The sequence below is a fragment of the Bombyx mori genome, chromosome 19, assembly GCF_030269925.1.
Source record: "Bombyx mori chromosome 19, ASM3026992v2".
NCBI lineage: Eukaryota > Metazoa > Arthropoda > Insecta > Lepidoptera > Bombycidae > Bombyx > Bombyx mori.
Window position 1 is genome coordinate 9,303,548 of NC_085125.1, and position 17,038 is coordinate 9,320,585.

Here is a 17,038-nt window from a genome sequence, read left to right on the forward strand (position 1 = left end):
TGTGGTCGCAATTATTCCTAGTTTTTATTCCATGGAGATCGAAACTGGAAAAAAAACACGTGTGACACTCGGGGACTGCCGCGGTAAATCTATTGCATAGCATTTTTATCAACTTATGCAATTATAATTAAACAATAATAGTTTAATATTAAAACAATAATAAAATAAGACCACGCTATGTTTATAAACATTAACAAAAGCAAAACATTAACTGTCCCCTTCACACTCATAAGCTAGACCCCGTGAGAGAGAGATGGGCAGACTTTTCATGATGCTCATGCAGTGCGACGCCATGCCGCGCGCTTATTCACAAATACTACAAATCCGCAACGTGTGAATGTGTTGAACGCGAGCTACATGGTAGGCGGAGTGGGGGTGTTAGGTTTTATTTTCGTTACGGAATTTCTTGATTCGGTCGCCGCGCTCAAAGCCTGCGATAAAAGCTATGCAATAGCTTAAAAATAACTTTCGCTTCAATTCAAATACAATTTTAAAAGCCAACTCTATTGCCGGTGTTATCAAGGCTTTAAGTTTAGCCCGGGAGTTTATTTTAAGACTCACGAACTTTTTAAGTTATGTGGTTTAGTATAACGTGTCTATATCACCGCGTATATGTTGTTATGGTGTCGACCAAAAAATGCTCACTTACCAAAAGGAAGTAATTATTATATTCCACTCAATAATTGAAAGTATTTTACAACAGCTCGTTAAAGGAAAGTTCTTTTCGTTTCAGTCCACTCACCCCTTCGTATCTTATAGTCATCGCCCCTAAACCGGTTTAATCCAGTTTGATTTATATATCGGCTGCCTTGACGGCTCTTTCAATCGGTATCACTGTCAATATCACGTACAAAGGTCATGATTACTATTAAATGTTTATTGATTACATTATGCTGTATATGTCAATAGACATACTCGAATCATAACGAAACAAGTGAAATAAATTGATAACTGAATTGAAATAAACAGAATTCAATAAACGTATGAATAATATTTAATTACTTCTCGCTATTTTGAAAAGTATAAAGCGCTTTTCGCTTCATTCATCCACTCGCCCCTGAATTCTTACAATCATCACCCCTAAACCGGTTTAATCCGGTTTGATTTATATCTTTGCCGCTGTGACGGCTCCTGCGACTGATTACTTCCTATGCATTAGCTCTGATGAATGTATTTGCATCAGAAATCCGTGGATTAGCAACAGATCTGCTTAGATGTTTGATAAAAATGTATGTTGTTTTTCTGTTACTGTTCTGTAATAAATAAATAAATATCTAAAACAAAAATTACATTAAATATGGTATTGGTCAAATGGGAATTCCCATTAATATTTTCATTACGCGGCTTCTCAAATACTATTCGTAATCACGTAAATTTTAAAATAAAAATAACATATTGCACCGTAAAAGTAGTAAAGTTTAATTCCGGTAATGCACAAAACCATCTTAATTCCACGTTGACCCTTTAAATTAAAATATATAAAGTATGTTTATATAAATATATTAACAAAACCACATATGTGTGTATCGTTCAAATGAAACAAATGTTCTATATACTATTTAGACGTAGTGTAAATGGCAAATCACACCAATATTTGGCCAACAGCGTGCCAACTTTCTAGTTACTTTGCCAACTCACGTCACAAAGTCAGAGAACAATCGGCGACAGATGGCGTTGCAGTGTTACCAACTTAATCAATTGTTATTGGCTATTGACACACATGATCCAATCAAATGGAATGAATCTGGCGTCCGCACTCTAGTGGTTTTGAATGACTAAACATTTTGCAAGATGCTTTGGACTGTTTTCAAATGTGTTAGCTAAACATTCTGTATAGTTATTTAAAATTATGTATAGTTGATATTTTTTTGTTTATGAACTAAATAGCATGAAAATGATTTTAATTTAAAGTCATTTTATTGAAGCACTACCGTGTACCACTGACAATTTCTTCGAACCTAAAAACATTTTTAAATTTGATTATATTTATTTATGCCGTGAAACCTGGCAACTTTGCCACTTTTTGGCAGATAAAAAAGTTTGGAAAGGTTTTTCTTACAAAATCTCTATGAGAATATAATAGGCAATCAATCAGCTTGATAGTGTATTTTATGCATAGTTGAAATGTAATCAAATATCTATTGTTTTCTTAAATATTATTGATATTTAAGTCCAAAAACAAAAATGGCTAAGTTAACCATCACTTTTGGTAAGATTGCCACACCCAAATTTTGAATGAAATAAGTGAAATTACTATAAAATGTCACTGCTGTCATTGCCACAGGCTTTACACGGTGCCACGGTAACATTTAAAAGAAAGATCGACGCCGACCAAAGAAGATACAAGACGGAAAACCACAGAGCTCGAACAGTACCGAAGAGAGCGGTATTTTTCCAAGCGCTGCAAACAGCCTTAGGAAATCGCAGTGATTTCACAGCCACTGTGCTCCAATTAATACGGAATCAATAATGGCGATTAATTCGGCAGCCGGTTGATTACCAGACCGTCGCTGACCAGGCTACACGGTCCGCTAATCCGGCCCGGAATGCCAAACCAACTAAATTTAAACTTAATTGGAACTGTACTTCGATATCGACCACTACCGTATTCTATTCAAAATAAAGTAGCAATATTTTGTTGTCTTTACTCATTATTTTGCTTGAATTTGGAACCTTGTAATATCCGCCCAGTATTCTTTCTCTTTTAGAATAGAAGATAATAATAGACGTTATTAATAACATACAGGTTGGAATTCTCTTACTTTTCTTGAGAAATTTTTCCTCAATTTTAGGTCATTACATTCAATATTGTCTAATTATTGAATTAACCAATTTTATTGAATTTCCTTTTGAATGAAAATTAAATCAAAACTTGGCACTGTGTATTCATTTTTTTGGAATATTCCATTTGGACAAGAGAATAACTCTAACTGATAATAATTCTATTCTATCAGTCTATTATCTGTGAGAAAGTTTGTATTTATGACTTCCAAACTCTGAAATCATCATAGACTTGTATATTTGTTTTACTAAAGTAATATGTATTTCGATTTATTTTTCTATTTAAAACAAGTATTTGTTACATTATACTTATTTTCGAAGAAAAATTGTATCAAATCTTACTCCAGTTTTCGTATCCCATTGGTCCTTCTTATCTTCTAGTCCTATATATTATCCTATAAGTATTCTATAATGTCCAATGGTTTGAAATATAATATGTAGCTATGTATGAGACATGTACATATATCTAAATCTTCAGAAGTTGAGCTTTCTGTAGAAATGTATAATATTAATGTCTAAAATTAATTGTTATATTGCTAATACATTCTTCTACCACATTTGAAACGGTAAACTTTATTTCCTATTAATTTTTAAGCAGTTGAAGTTACGAAGACCCTTGAAATCACTATAGCAGCTTATCTGAAATCTCGTTACCAATCTTCAATTCACATTTAATATTATATCATCGGAAATATGACCAGAATATTCCGCAGTAGTTGATCTCGGTAGCTTAATTTCAACACAACGTCACTCGAGTCTCCCGCAACTCGCAATATCCATCACAGAGACTATTTGCGTAGAGGGTGATAAATCTAAGGAAGAAATCTTATATGCCGACGATATTGGCGTTGAAGCCAGCAATGTATCATACCGGATTCATTTGTTGACTTATTGCCCTATATACGGCTGCCTCGGTTTGAATCCTTCAATTTCGTTCGCGATATCTTGGAAAAATAAAAATATCATGAAGTTGGTTTTGCTTATAATTTTTATTAGCTTTTTCTGTTTACGATCTGCATAACGATGTGCTAGTTTTGCCCGATAACACAAAGTTTATATGGAATCTCGTAAGTTAATAAGCAACTAATTATCAAAACAAATTTTATTAATTTCGGGAGCATGAAATTCAAACAAATATGAACGTTCCAAATGATCGGGATAATACAACATTAACCGGAAACATGCAATATCTAAATGTGGTTCCATTATTTGTGCCGATTCATAACACTACTATCAATTAAACGTGCCGCAGACCCGTTCGTAATTGATGACGGAACATTAATTGTATGCGAACGGTGTATTTCATATTTAAATCTGAATATATACGACAATTGAAGCTTCGAATTTTAATAAGTAGCACGTTTTAGCAACATGCACGCATTGAAAGTCCAACTGTTCATCACAATATCGAAAAATCCACTTTTGTTAATAAAATGCAGTGAATTCCATTGAACTATCTTATGAAAATATGTCAATTTGAATATTTTTCGTTGCATGTATTAAATAAATTCAAAGGGAATTTCGTGTAAGCTTCGAACTTTTTGATACAAAAATTAATTTCGGATGAAAACATGACAGCTATAAAAGAAATGTACAATTTATGACCTTATTTTTACCTTACTATTTAACGTATTTAAATTTCCTTTTAAGATTGTTTTAATGAATAATTTCTTCAGTTTCAGGTGAGCCTTGCCACTTGGCGAAGGACTCCAAGGTATAATATCAAAATATACGAATGGTTGTTGTATTAAATTGATTTGTCGAGTTTTATTTTCAGTTTATCAATTGGCCGGACATATACATACGTACGTGTGAGTAATTTGTTTTAATGGATTTCATGACACCAAGATTACAATTTACGCCAAATCGGCGTACTTTTAATTCCTATACTATCCATTTATTTTATTAATTCTGTTATGACTGAATTGTTTTTCGTCAGAAATGAAATCCAAATTAGCTAATCGAAATCAAAAATCCTTCCAGCGAATCTAAATTCCGCTCTTCTCCAAATTAATAAAGAACGATACAAAATTTTTATTCACTTTCTTTTGAGTCTGTGTTTTTAGTTGCTGTTTTTAATATTGTTTTTTTTTTATTGGAATCTCATCACATTCGCACAATTCCTGATAACTGTTTATTATTATTATTATTATTTTTAATTATATTCATTTCGCCTTTGATGTTACTGTGTGCTCTTTTCTACTCTTTTACATTTCTCTATACGCATCATGTAGTGCTATTAGATATGTGTCATTGGGTAACCCTTTATGTTATGTGCTGTTTGCATCTATGTGTCTAGTAGTGATTTAATTTATCGGTGTGTAGAATTGATTGTTTAATAATACAGGTGGTTGAAGAATGCGCACTGACATCCGACGTAACTACATCACTACAATGTTCATTGAAGTTTCTTCGTCACTCATTGCTTCTTCTACTGTCTTTCCTGCACTGAGTTAACTTTTATAAATAATAATGAAATCCGTTTCTAGTAATATTAGTATCGTAAAGTCGAATTGTGAATTTATAGTAAACATGAAATCATATTCGATTAATAAAAAATAAGATGTTTAGGAGTTTTTGTGTTCAGCTGTCTATTTGTTTTTGTTGTATGTATTAACACGTCTTTGGTTCGATTAATTGGAAACTTTGTTAGCACTTCAAGAAGCTATTAATTTTAGATGATTCAATGCTTTAATGTATAATGCAAGCGATTATTTAGCGTTAGCTACAGTGAAAATTGCCAGTTTGAAAATATTATATAAAGAGGAATAACAAACTAGAAATGACAAAAAAAATCAAATTTTCTATTCACAGGCCTCAAAATATTGATCTCGTCTTTTTCTCGTTCTCACTGGTGTATGATAAAACCGACTCCGATGTGGGTAAGCTAACACACACATACAAAACACGAATACTCGTAAAACCATTTGTGTGAAGATCAGCTGACAGTGCGGGGTTACCATGCCAAGGGATTTATCCTGATATGTCCGGCTTTTACATTTTGATTAGGATTAAAGCAAGACTTAGCGTCAATTTAATACTCTTCTTTGACCCGTTTTTACGGGACTTACGTTGTTAGTATATTTTATAGTGATGGATTATTTTTCATTCAGAACTAAATACTTTTTTACTTTCCTTGTAAGCAGACGAGCATACGGTGGTGATGAATTGTTACCGTCGAGAAATGGACTTCAGCAATGCTAGGGGCAGAGCCAAACCACTGCCCACTGAACGTTTATAGTTTTGCTCCGTTTTAAATTTCTCGATAAGAAAACGATCTTTTTTTTCCTACCTATTCTAGTAACCTCGAGAGGTTATCCTAGATTCGCCGAGCTTGTAGGTGAGCTCACGGGGCTCAAACCTGACGACGTTGTTAACACGAACCCTAGCAAAAGCCGTGCTTCGCAGAATCTACCACCGGATCGGAAACGCAACCCACTGAGAAGATCCGGCGAGAATCTCAGTGGGCTGCGTCTGTGGGTTAATTTACTCGTCGAGCCCTTTGTCGCAAGCGACGGTTTCAACGCGAACGATGACCAGTGCTTGAGATACCTCACCGTTAGTGGATCGGGAGGAACCGAAATGACGTGTTTTGGGCGACGTCGACTGCTTTCCATTCGGTCCGCAGGATCGGGAATGAGAAAACTATTATTTTAAGGATTCCTTATAGACAAATTATATGGTAACCCAACCAGAGTAGTTACGCCATACGCATGCGTAATAATATTTCGAACAGCTGCAGCGCTTTATTTCCGAGGCGAGTGTTAGACTAACAGCTTGCGGTTTAGACTGACCGCACTTAGGAGTTGATTCGACTCTCATTCAGCACGATCTACCGACGGGGAACTAATCAAAGAGATTTCTGATATTGCAACGAATGAATGGATCGATACAATATTGCATTGAAATGAAGTTACGATTTAGATTAAAATGTTTATGTAAAACATAATTATTTACAAAGGTTCCCGGACGGACAAATTTCGTTGATAAAATCGTTAATGAAAACAATGTTATAATCGAATTTCGAATCTAAGATAGCTTTGAATACTGTTACGTTTAGATTATTTCAAGCAATAAACTTCAGATAAATTTGTAGATTCATTAAATCGTCGCAATCTAGTTGGGAATTTCATTTGAATTTAAATTTTTTCACGAACTATTCCGAACAGGCCCGCGATAAACAATTATTAATGCGTACTGTAGGGTACATGTTGAACAGTTTTCGAGTGTGGTGACTTTTAAAGAGTTCGTTAATTTGAAGTGGACGAGTCGCACACGAACGCCAGACCCGAAATGAGGCAATCGCTTCAACCACTTCGCCACCCGCCGCCGAAAAATGGCGAACTCTCATGAAAATATTCTATAAGCGCTTTAGCTAAAATAATTATTGTTAGAGCGATGTATGTTTGTACGTCACTGTTAAAAAAAACAATTTTATCATTTTTGATTTTTTATAATAATAATAATATTATTTGAGAATATACGGTCATCCGGCCCCAATTTAGGGCTCTCTGTGTTATGGATGCCAGTGACTGATAAACATACTTATACATATACGTTTAAATAAATACATATATAGATAACACAGACCTAGACACAGAGCAAACCTACCTGTTTTTTTTTTTTTTTTTTTTTTTTTTCCTACCTAAGCTGATAGCCCTAGCGGCTATTTCAGCGTAGCCTTAACTTTAGTAGGTGAGCTCACGGGGCTCAAACCTGACGATGTTGCTAACACGAACCCTAGCAAGAGTCGTGCTTCGCAGAATCTACCACCGGATCGGAAACGCGACCCACTGAGAAGATCCGGCGAGAAACTCAGTGGGCTGTGTCTGAGAGTTAATTTACTCGTCGAGCCCTTCGTCGCAAGCGACGGGTTCGACGAGAACGGTGACCGGTGCTTGAAGTACCTAAAAGCACCGTTAGTGGATCAGGAGGATCCGAGATGACGTGTTTAGGGCGACGTCGACTGCTTTCCATTCTGTCCGCAGGATCGGGAATGTAGTTACCGGCGGCCACGATGAGAGGGTTCTCGTGTCGTGCCGCTTTATCGAAGTGGCGCATGGACGCCGACTGCAGATACTTACTGATGGACTCTAAGTCCAGGTCGTCATGGAGGTCGACGTTCCTGACGAACCACGGGGCTCCGACGGCTATCCTGCAAAAACGGGATTGAATAATTTGAAAGGATTTTAAGTGTATGCGGGCCGCGTGAGCGAACACTACACTTGCATAGGTCATGACGGGGCGTATGCAAGTTTTGTAGAGTGTCACCTTATTTCTAAGGGACATTTTACTTCGCCTACATATCATCGGGTAGAGACGTCCTAGGATGAAGGCGGCACGATCGCGTACCGTCTTGATGTGGGGGCGGAATGTCATCCTACTGTCGAGGGTGACGCCTAAATATTTGACCTTCGGGGCCCACGGTATGGGCTGGTCGTACATCGTGATTGGGCGAACGGCGGGGGCGGGGGTGTTGACGCGCCTAGTCGGGAGAGGGATGCTCAGCGTGGTGTTCGGAGGGCGACCCCTTTTGAAGAGCACCGCTGTGCTTTTCGTGGGGTTAATGTCGATGCGCCACTTCCGGAACCACTGTCCCATGGTGGTAGCTGCGGTCTGAAGTCGTCGATGAAGCAACGCCTTCTTCCTACACGAGTAGTAGATGGCGGTGTCATCGGCGAAGAGCGCCAGATGGGTCTCCGGAGACCGGGGTATATCGTTGATATACAAACTGAATAGTAACGGGGAGAGGGCGGAGCCTTGCGGGACTCCGGCTGTGACGTGACGGGGCCGGGAACGCGTTCCCTCGACTCGATATCGGAACGAACGGTTCGACAAGTAGTCTCGTATGATGAGCACGAGTCTGTCTGGCACTCCCATGTTATACAGTTTGTATATCAAACCGTTGTGCCAGACTTTGTCGAACGCCTTCGCTATATCGAAGAAGAGGGCTCCTGTCGGAATGGGTTTCCGCCTGTTCAGCCCTAGTAAGATGTGCTCCGTGAGGCGGTGCACTTGATGGACGCACGAGTGTCTGGCGCGGAATCCAAACTGCTCGTCTATAAGAATTTTATTCGCGGATACGAAATCCCAGAGGCGTTTACGAAGGAGCCGTTCGTATAATTTGCCTATCGCCGGGAGGAGACTGATGGGGCGGTAACTCGCGGTTTCGTTATTCGGTTTGCCCGGCTTGTGTATGCCGATAACGTCCGCTTCTTTCCACGCCGCGGGAAAGATGCAGTTCGTCATAGCAGCATTTAATATCGTGGCCAACATCGTTATCAGTTGGGCTGGTAACAATTTAAGCGCGCGGTTGCGGATGCCGTCGGAGCCGGGAGCTTTCCGTGGTTGCAGGCTATCGATCGCCTCCTTGACCTCGGAAGTGGTAATGGGGGGTAACGCGTCCGAGGGCGGCAGGGAAGCTCTGCGCTCGACCTCCCTGTCGACGAACTCGGTGTGTTCGGGGTCCGCGTGTTGAGTGCTGGTGGTGCACTGCTCTTGCAGTGCATCGGCCAGCAACTCTGCCTTGTCATCGTCATCGTAAGCCGGTGGTTGGCCTGAGGGGCGTACGAGAGGCGGCATAGTGGCTATAGTTTCGGACTTGAGGGTCCTAGCTAGTTGCCAGTATGCTTGGTGAGTGGGCGCGAGTTCTTCTAAATAACTATCCCAGTTTTCGTTTCGGGCGTCGCTTAAGCGGGATTTGACCTCCCGCTGTAAGCGACGCATCCGAGTCCGGTTTGAATCCGTGGGATATCGATCGTAGGCCCGGATTGCCGCGTTTCTAATTCTAACGAGGTCCCTAAGTTCGGGGGAAAGTCTGATGCGGTGGAAGCAGTCCTCCACATCGACTTGTTTCGAGGATCTTATGATCGCCGTCGAGACGTGATCAGTGAAGATGTTTATGGATTCGACAGTATCCTCGGGGGATGGAGTTGAATCCGGGCCGCAAGGGAGGATTGGTGGAGCGGTGTCAGCTAAGCACGTGCCCAGCTTCTTCCAATCCACCATGGTCCTCGTATCTGGTTCGCGGTTGAGTGGGCGACCGAGCTGCATGACGACAGGTCGGTGGTCTGAGTCGAGTTCTGACATTGCCTCGATGGAGCGTAAGCGCAGAGTTACGTTCCTCAGCAGTGCCAGATCTATTGTGCTCGGACGACGCGCGGCGTTGTACGGATAGCACGTGGGGGTCGGGGGGTTGAATACTTCGAATGTGAGGTCGTCTATGAACGCGTCGAGACGCCTACCGTTCACATTCGTGCGATGGCAGTTCCACCTAGTGTGGTGGCAATTTAAATCGCCTGCCAGGATGACCGCGTCCCCCATACCGAACAGTGTCTCGAGGTCACTGCTCAGGAGGGGTTTGTCAGGGGGGAGATAAACGGATGCGATGACGATCGGCTGGTGTCCCGTCAGCGCGATGCGGCACACTGACGCCTCGATATGTAAGAGCGAGGGAGTATCGAGAGGGACGCAGTGCAGGGCCCTCCTATAGTAAATGACAGTCCCGCCCTTGCGGGCGGAGAGTCTGTCATTCCTAACCATGACGTAATTCGCGACTTTGGGGTCGCGACGCGAGGGCTTTAGGAAGGTCTCCTGCACCAGAAGGATGTCGATGAGATTATCGCGGAGAAACTCATATACTTGATCGCGCTGACGCGCGAGTCCGTTAGCATTATAAAATGCTAACTTTATGGAACGCGGTTTTTCCCTACCGTTGCACGCCATTGATTACCGGTAATCAAACCAGCGTGCGCTGGACGGACTCGATGACGTCGATGTACTCGAACGTCGCGTTTAGGCGGTCTTCGGCCGTGACCGCTCTGCGCATGGCGTCGGCGAACGCACGCATGCGGTCGATATTTATCGCGGCGATATAATCGCGCACGATTGAGAATTCGTTAACGGCAGGCCGCGCGGGGCCGGGGCGAGGCGCGGGACCGGGCGCGGGGGCGGGGGCGGGGCGCGGCGCGAGCAGGGGCTGGGGTGCCGGTGGCTTTCCTGCCAACGTGAGCGGCAGCGGTTTTGCCCACGCGGAGACGGTGGGCACCGGTGCCGGCACGAAGGCAGGTTTCGGCGCGCGGGGCGCCGAAGTCTTTGGGCCGACGGTTTTTGGAGGCGCGTTGGCCAGACGCTTCCGCGGGGCCTTGGGGCATCCGCGGTAGTTGGCTGTGTGGCCCTGCTTCTGGCAGAGCACACAGCTCGGTGGTTCGGTCGCTGTCTCTTTGACCCGCGAACAGTCGGCTGTCGCGTGGTCTCCGAGGCACTTCACGCACCGCGGACGCGCGTGGCAGTTGCGCGCGGAGTGGCCATACAGTTGGCACCTATGGCACTGACCGGGAGTGCCTTTTTTGTGTGGGGCCTCGACGGTGACCCCTGATAACCCGCAAACGGTGCGGAGGCTTGAGGCAACTCGTTTGCCTTCGGCGGTTGGTTCCAGCGCGACGAGAACCATGTTGTATGCGAATTTATCGCGCCCGCTGTGCATACGGTGCACACTTATGATCGGGTACGTTTGCCTTATTAGGTCTTCCTTGATTAGCTCGACGTCGAGCTCTTTTGGTACTCCGCGTATTACTACGCGGAGCTCGCGGTCCTCCTGGAGTGCATAGGTGTGGTATCCTATGTTCTCCTTTCGGAGGTAAGAAGTGAGGGCCCTATGGTCGCCCGGCGTTGCGACCTTAATTTGAATCCCGTGCGCGAGATTACGCGCTTGGGAGTAGTTGATTTTGTTGGCCGTAAGGGCCTGGGATACCCGGTTCCACGCGGATTTTTCGCGTAGAATTACGGGCGGGGGCGCGACGATTTTGTTGACGGGCGCGGGTTTCGGCGACGGAGTTTCGCGGCGAGGGGAGTCGGGTGTGACCACGACTTTAGGACGCGACGCGTTCGCGGCCTTAGGCTGTTTTGGCGCCGTGGACGGTTCCACGGCACGGGCGCGTTTTTTGCCGCGCGTAACGGTATGGAACCCATCCGAGGGTCCGGGTTCGGGGCTGGCGGCCGACTCGAACTCCATTTCCGACTCGGAGTCGGAGCCGGAGCTCGATGCCGCGCATGACGCGATCGACGCGGGCGCGGGGGTGGGGGGCGACATCGGTGAGTCGGGGATAGTCGCGGCTACTAGGCTAGCTTTGTACGCCCTAAACTTCGACATAATGTCCGGGCAGTACTCTCGAACGAATTTCGCGAACAACGCGGGGTTATCTTCTTCTTCCATCGTAGTTTTGCCCGGGGGGGGCGTCCCCGGGACTTAAGGCACACTCGCCGAAAGGCGAGTCCCCTGAGTAGGAGTTCACCCCTTGTGCTTTACCAGCAACAAAGGGGGGGAGTGCCTTTGCCGTGAAAACGGCAGTTGGCTGGGGATTGGGGTGGAGTTTGGAAGGTGGGGCCCCACTGGGTTGTGAGTGCCACAACAAGCGGTGATCGCAGTGGGGGTTCAGTCTTTAAAAAGACTATTTTGCTCGCCGAATAATATAAATAAATTTAATAATATGATATGCGTGAAATGATAGTGAGGATGTCGTTTCGAATGCACAATCAACAAGTTCGAATTGTTTTTACGATCCAAGGTCGCGACGCCAGCGACAATGCGTCAAGAATTCACAACAATGCCGCGATCGGTGCGACAACGACAGTGCAGTGAAACTCAGGACACAAGATCGCGACGGCAGCGACAATTTTTCGTAAGAACGCGTCCGGACTGTACGGCGATGCAATCGGAACTGAATGAAATGATTTTGACCTACCTGTGTGATTAGTGCGAGTTTTTAACGTTCTCGATAGCGTAAAAGTTAAATCAATTTTGGAATAAAGTTGGAATGTTTTCATACGTTTGTCGCTAGGGGCGCTGTTCCAACTGCATACAAATTTGAGTTAACTTTTACGCTATCGAGAACATTAAAAAACTTCCACTAAGCACATTGTTCATCACACAATGTCCGATGTGGGAACCGAACCCAGGACAACCACCGAGTCAGTCAAGTTTCAGTCAGACTTTTAACAGTGTCATTATTATTTTTACAGATTTTCTGCCCATATACATAATACATATATAAAAAATATGCCTACATCTTTTATTATTAATGATGTACGTCTATTTTTTTCATCTATGTATGACACAAATTTTTTGTCCCTTGTTTTCTTTTTCATCTTTATTAGGTTTTTTTTGGTTGATTACTTAATTATTTGATAATGAAATGGCTTCTCGTGATTAGGGTGACATGTGTCACATATTTTATCCTTATTTAACCACTTATGTGTTTGCTCCGTTAGAGGTTCCTCTGAAATTGACAAAAAAGTATTTACTTTCTATCTATCTATCTCTTAGGTCTATGGCGTTTCCTTTTAGATTTCGCCAATGTCAAGTGTATTTAATACTCTGCTTTCTATAGCGGGCTTCGTGAACGAGCAAGGTCACAGATATTCACTAAGAATTAAGTGAGTAGCTAAGAATGTTTGATGACAGGATCTCTGTTGATTTACCTAAAACAAATAAGACGCACACAATATATATACAGGGGCTAGTTCGATAACAGACAGACAAACTGCAGCTTAATATTATTATGGTTAATGAATGAACTAAGAATATAAACGAAAGGGGAGTTGAGTATTTACTTTCATTCTTTAATTGGGTCTTGATGACATATGTCATTTCATGCGATGTGTCATCATTATGCTCGTAAGTATAGGTACTAACAAGTAAAATACAATATAAATATGCGTCCTAAATTCAACCTACCGTATATTTTCTCCCGTGCTATTATTGGTACAGAAAACACGTTTGATATACGAATTAATGCAGACCCTAAATGTTGAAACTTTAACAGAGATTATGACTGTGAGTCGGACTTTGGAACCTGACCTGCTGCTAAACACTAGACAAAAAAAAGCAATTGTAACACAAATTTCAGTAGCCTTTTTATTTTCAGTTCTCAATTCACCGGGCAACTAACCCATAAAGCCACTTACGAATATTTATTAAAACTAATCACTCATTGACAGTTACGTTGAGCTATTTATCAGAATACTGACAAGGCTTTAAGGGCTTTACGTATTGTCACAATTGCTCCTACAACAAAACGCCTATAAACAGTCGATAAATATATTTTTCGCGCCCCTGTAAAATGTCAATCGGTATTAAGGGCGGGTCACAGAACGGCGCACTGCCCCATGAGCCGTGACAGCCTTTAAGCATCCGTTTAATTAAAAAAGGCCGTGATTTAATTGAAAAAGTATTCATTTACAGACTCTTTTGTTTGGTCGCGTTCTCATGGTAATATATTTTGTTTGGGTTACGGATCCACGTTCCTAATTCGTTTTTTTTTTTGGAAAATTTACGCTAAAGTGCCTCGTTGACGGGTTTGTCTTGTTTGTACAGATGTCGTCCGATATTATACTTTTATTATGGTTTTAATATAAAATAATAAAGAAATCCAGCCACGCTCCGCTATGACTTTCCCTAGTGTATGTAAAACACACATTTGCCTTAACTATACGCACCCTATTGTTAGGTACACTGATGATAGCTTCTCTGAAGTACCTACAACAAACGTACTAAGCTTCCACGTCACATTGCAAAATATTCTATACAAATTATCTGATTTCTTACGATCTGTCATTTTTACGCTTAATGTCGCAGTTTATGTCGTCGTCGTGGCTTAAAGGATAAGACGTCCGGTGCATTCGAATCCCGCAGGCGGGTACGAATTTTTCGTATGAATTACGTATTTAACAAATAATATAATTTGCGTAATTACTGGTGGTAGGATCTCTTGTGAGTCCGCACGGATAGGTACCACCACCCTGCCTACTTCTGCCGAGAAGCAGTAATGCGTTTCGGTTTGAAGGGTGGGGCAGCCGTTGTAACTATTCTGAGACAGAACTCGTATCTCAAGGTGGGTCACGACATTTACGTTGTAGACATCTATGGGCTCCGGTAAGCACTTAATACCATGTGGACTGTGAGCTCGTACACCTATCTAAGAAAAAAAAAGCTGTTTTGAAACAGTCTAATTAAAACCAGCTGAGCATCGCCATAATACTCGAATTTAACATAAACCTAAAGTTTGATCTTATATCTTCTTCAACAGTAGACATCCCGGCTCTTATCGCTCCGTCACTTTAAAAGTAATAAATAAGACTGCGCCCCGAACCGCAAGTTTCGCGCAACGAGACGACAAAATATCTGCAATTCTAATTTCAGTCTGAAGTTGCCGACGGTGGGCGAGGGCATGCATTACAAATGCAGTGAAACTAGTCGCAGACGCATGCCATTATCGTCCGGATTATGCCGCCTAAAATTAAGCCTTTGTGAATAAATAAATAGACGCGTTGGATTAACATGGACAGGCGCTTGGTAATTAGACAATTTCTCTCGAATGTAATTCAAATTTCGAGGGGTTTGTATTTAATGAAATTTCTTTATTTATTTAACGTCTAATCTTTTGAGATTCTTAACATCCAAACTTTATTTATGCTGTCGAATAAAATAAACCTTTAGCGCTTTATTGAAACCTATAACCAAAAAACGGAACATGTGCAAAATTTATTATGAAAACTCAGTAACTCGTGTTGAAACCTTTCAAACTAAAATAACAAAATGTCCAACTCGAAAACATCGTTATTCATTTCGCGACACGTTTTTGGATTCGTAACAAAGCCTTCTGTGTGTTGCAGCGTAGTTGTAAAACAGCCCAGGGCGGACTCCGGGCTCGGACTAAGGACTACGATCCGCGCCAATGCTGTGCTGTTAGGGTTGATGCTTGCTTGATAAATCTGTTATCGTTCGTATTTAGATTAACATTTTTACGATATTATATCGTTAAAAATGTGCAACAAAGCCCTCCCTGCCAAGTTGGGATATCTTTTGCCTAGTTTGAGTACAGATAATTTAATTTCTAAAAATACGTACACAAAAAAACAACTATTCTATTAACACATTCCATATAAAATAATTTAATGTATTTATGTGTCATTTAGTATACCGGCACAAATGAATATTCGTTTTTCAGCACGGCTGTTGGAACGAAGTTCCTTATCGCGCGTTGTGAAAGGGGGTTAGACGGAAAAAATTCTTACGAAAAGTTGTCACGACACTTTTTAGATCCGTCATTCTGACCGATCAACGTGTAGGCGCTTATCGCGTGACATTGCTCGTATCCGATTGGTCCGCGTAATGAGTACAGTTTCTCGAGATAGCATTTCAACAATAGTAATTTAGTTCATAGTATTGTTTTTTTCTTCTTCATAATGCCGTAATTTATTATTATAACTTAAAAAAAAATTACAATTCCTTCACTAATTAATCGAAAGGAACTTCGTTCCATCCGGGTGTCCCTTGACACTTCTGAAGTTTTTTTTTTTTTAATTCTATTTCCCAGTAGGACTGACATTGACGATGACATTACTGATGTTCATAAGTGACGGTAACTACTTACCGTCAGGTGGACAATATTCCCGTCTGCCTATAAAGGCAACAATAAATGTATAAACTCAGACGTGTTTAATTAAGCATTCCTATGTTATGAAATGAGCACTTATGTTAAAATAGTGTTATTATTTATTTAATTAATTTTATTATTAATTAAGGTGGCTGGCAGCATTTACGCTGTCTATGAGCTCCGGCAACCAGTTAACACCAGGTGGGCCATGAGCTCGTCGAACCATATAAGCAATAAAAAGAATAAAAACTCAAAGGGCACGGAATGCAAGGCCACCATTGACTGTGCCGTACGTATTGAACTATGCCAACGTATTAAGAGATATTACTTAACTTTCTTCCATGTTGCCTTCATATTTTTCTCTTACTTTCTGTAGACAAAGACTCCTAAGTGTTCTCTCTCTAAGGATATTGTCGTGGCGTTGGCAGGACATTTGTTTGACCTACTATGTCTAGAAGACGCAGACACAGAGATTAAGACGGATACTTGACAAGGTGACTTTTCTTTAGGCTTAACAAGACGACAGAAAAGGAGAAAACGATTGATTATATAGGTATAATATTATTTTTAAAGACCAGTATTACAATGTTAATATCCTAAACGACGACAAACTACTGAACCGAATATTCAATTAAAATTCATCATCATAAATATTACGTTTAAACAAAAATATTCTTACAATGAATACTAGTCAATGTCAATTTTAAATTATAACATTGAACCTTACACCGACATCCTTTATAATAGTAATACAATACAGAATACAAATCGGGCACAAGTGGGCACGCTCGAGGTGTTCTAACGCTGAGTGAAAACCCGTG

At 41.6% G+C, this 17,038-nt stretch overlaps 1 protein-coding gene and 1 long non-coding RNA gene across 8 annotated transcripts in view; both read left to right on the forward strand.

Annotated features, from left to right (window-relative positions):
- The window catches only part of LOC101735585 (semaphorin-1A), a 502,867-nt gene that overhangs the window by 373,369 nt on the left and 112,460 nt on the right, over positions 1-17,038 (forward strand). The gene's annotated exons all lie outside the window — the stretch shown is intronic.
- On the forward strand, positions 4,375-5,354 carry LOC110385901 (uncharacterized). Of its 2 annotated transcripts, XR_002431151.2 has the most exons (3): positions 4,380-4,463; positions 4,559-4,592; positions 5,129-5,354. It is a non-coding gene; the product is annotated as an uncharacterized LOC110385901 (long non-coding RNA). The 2 variants fall into 2 exon arrangements; XR_009975607.1 differs by lacking the exon at positions 5,129-5,354 and having other exon boundaries at positions 4,375-4,463; positions 4,559-4,814.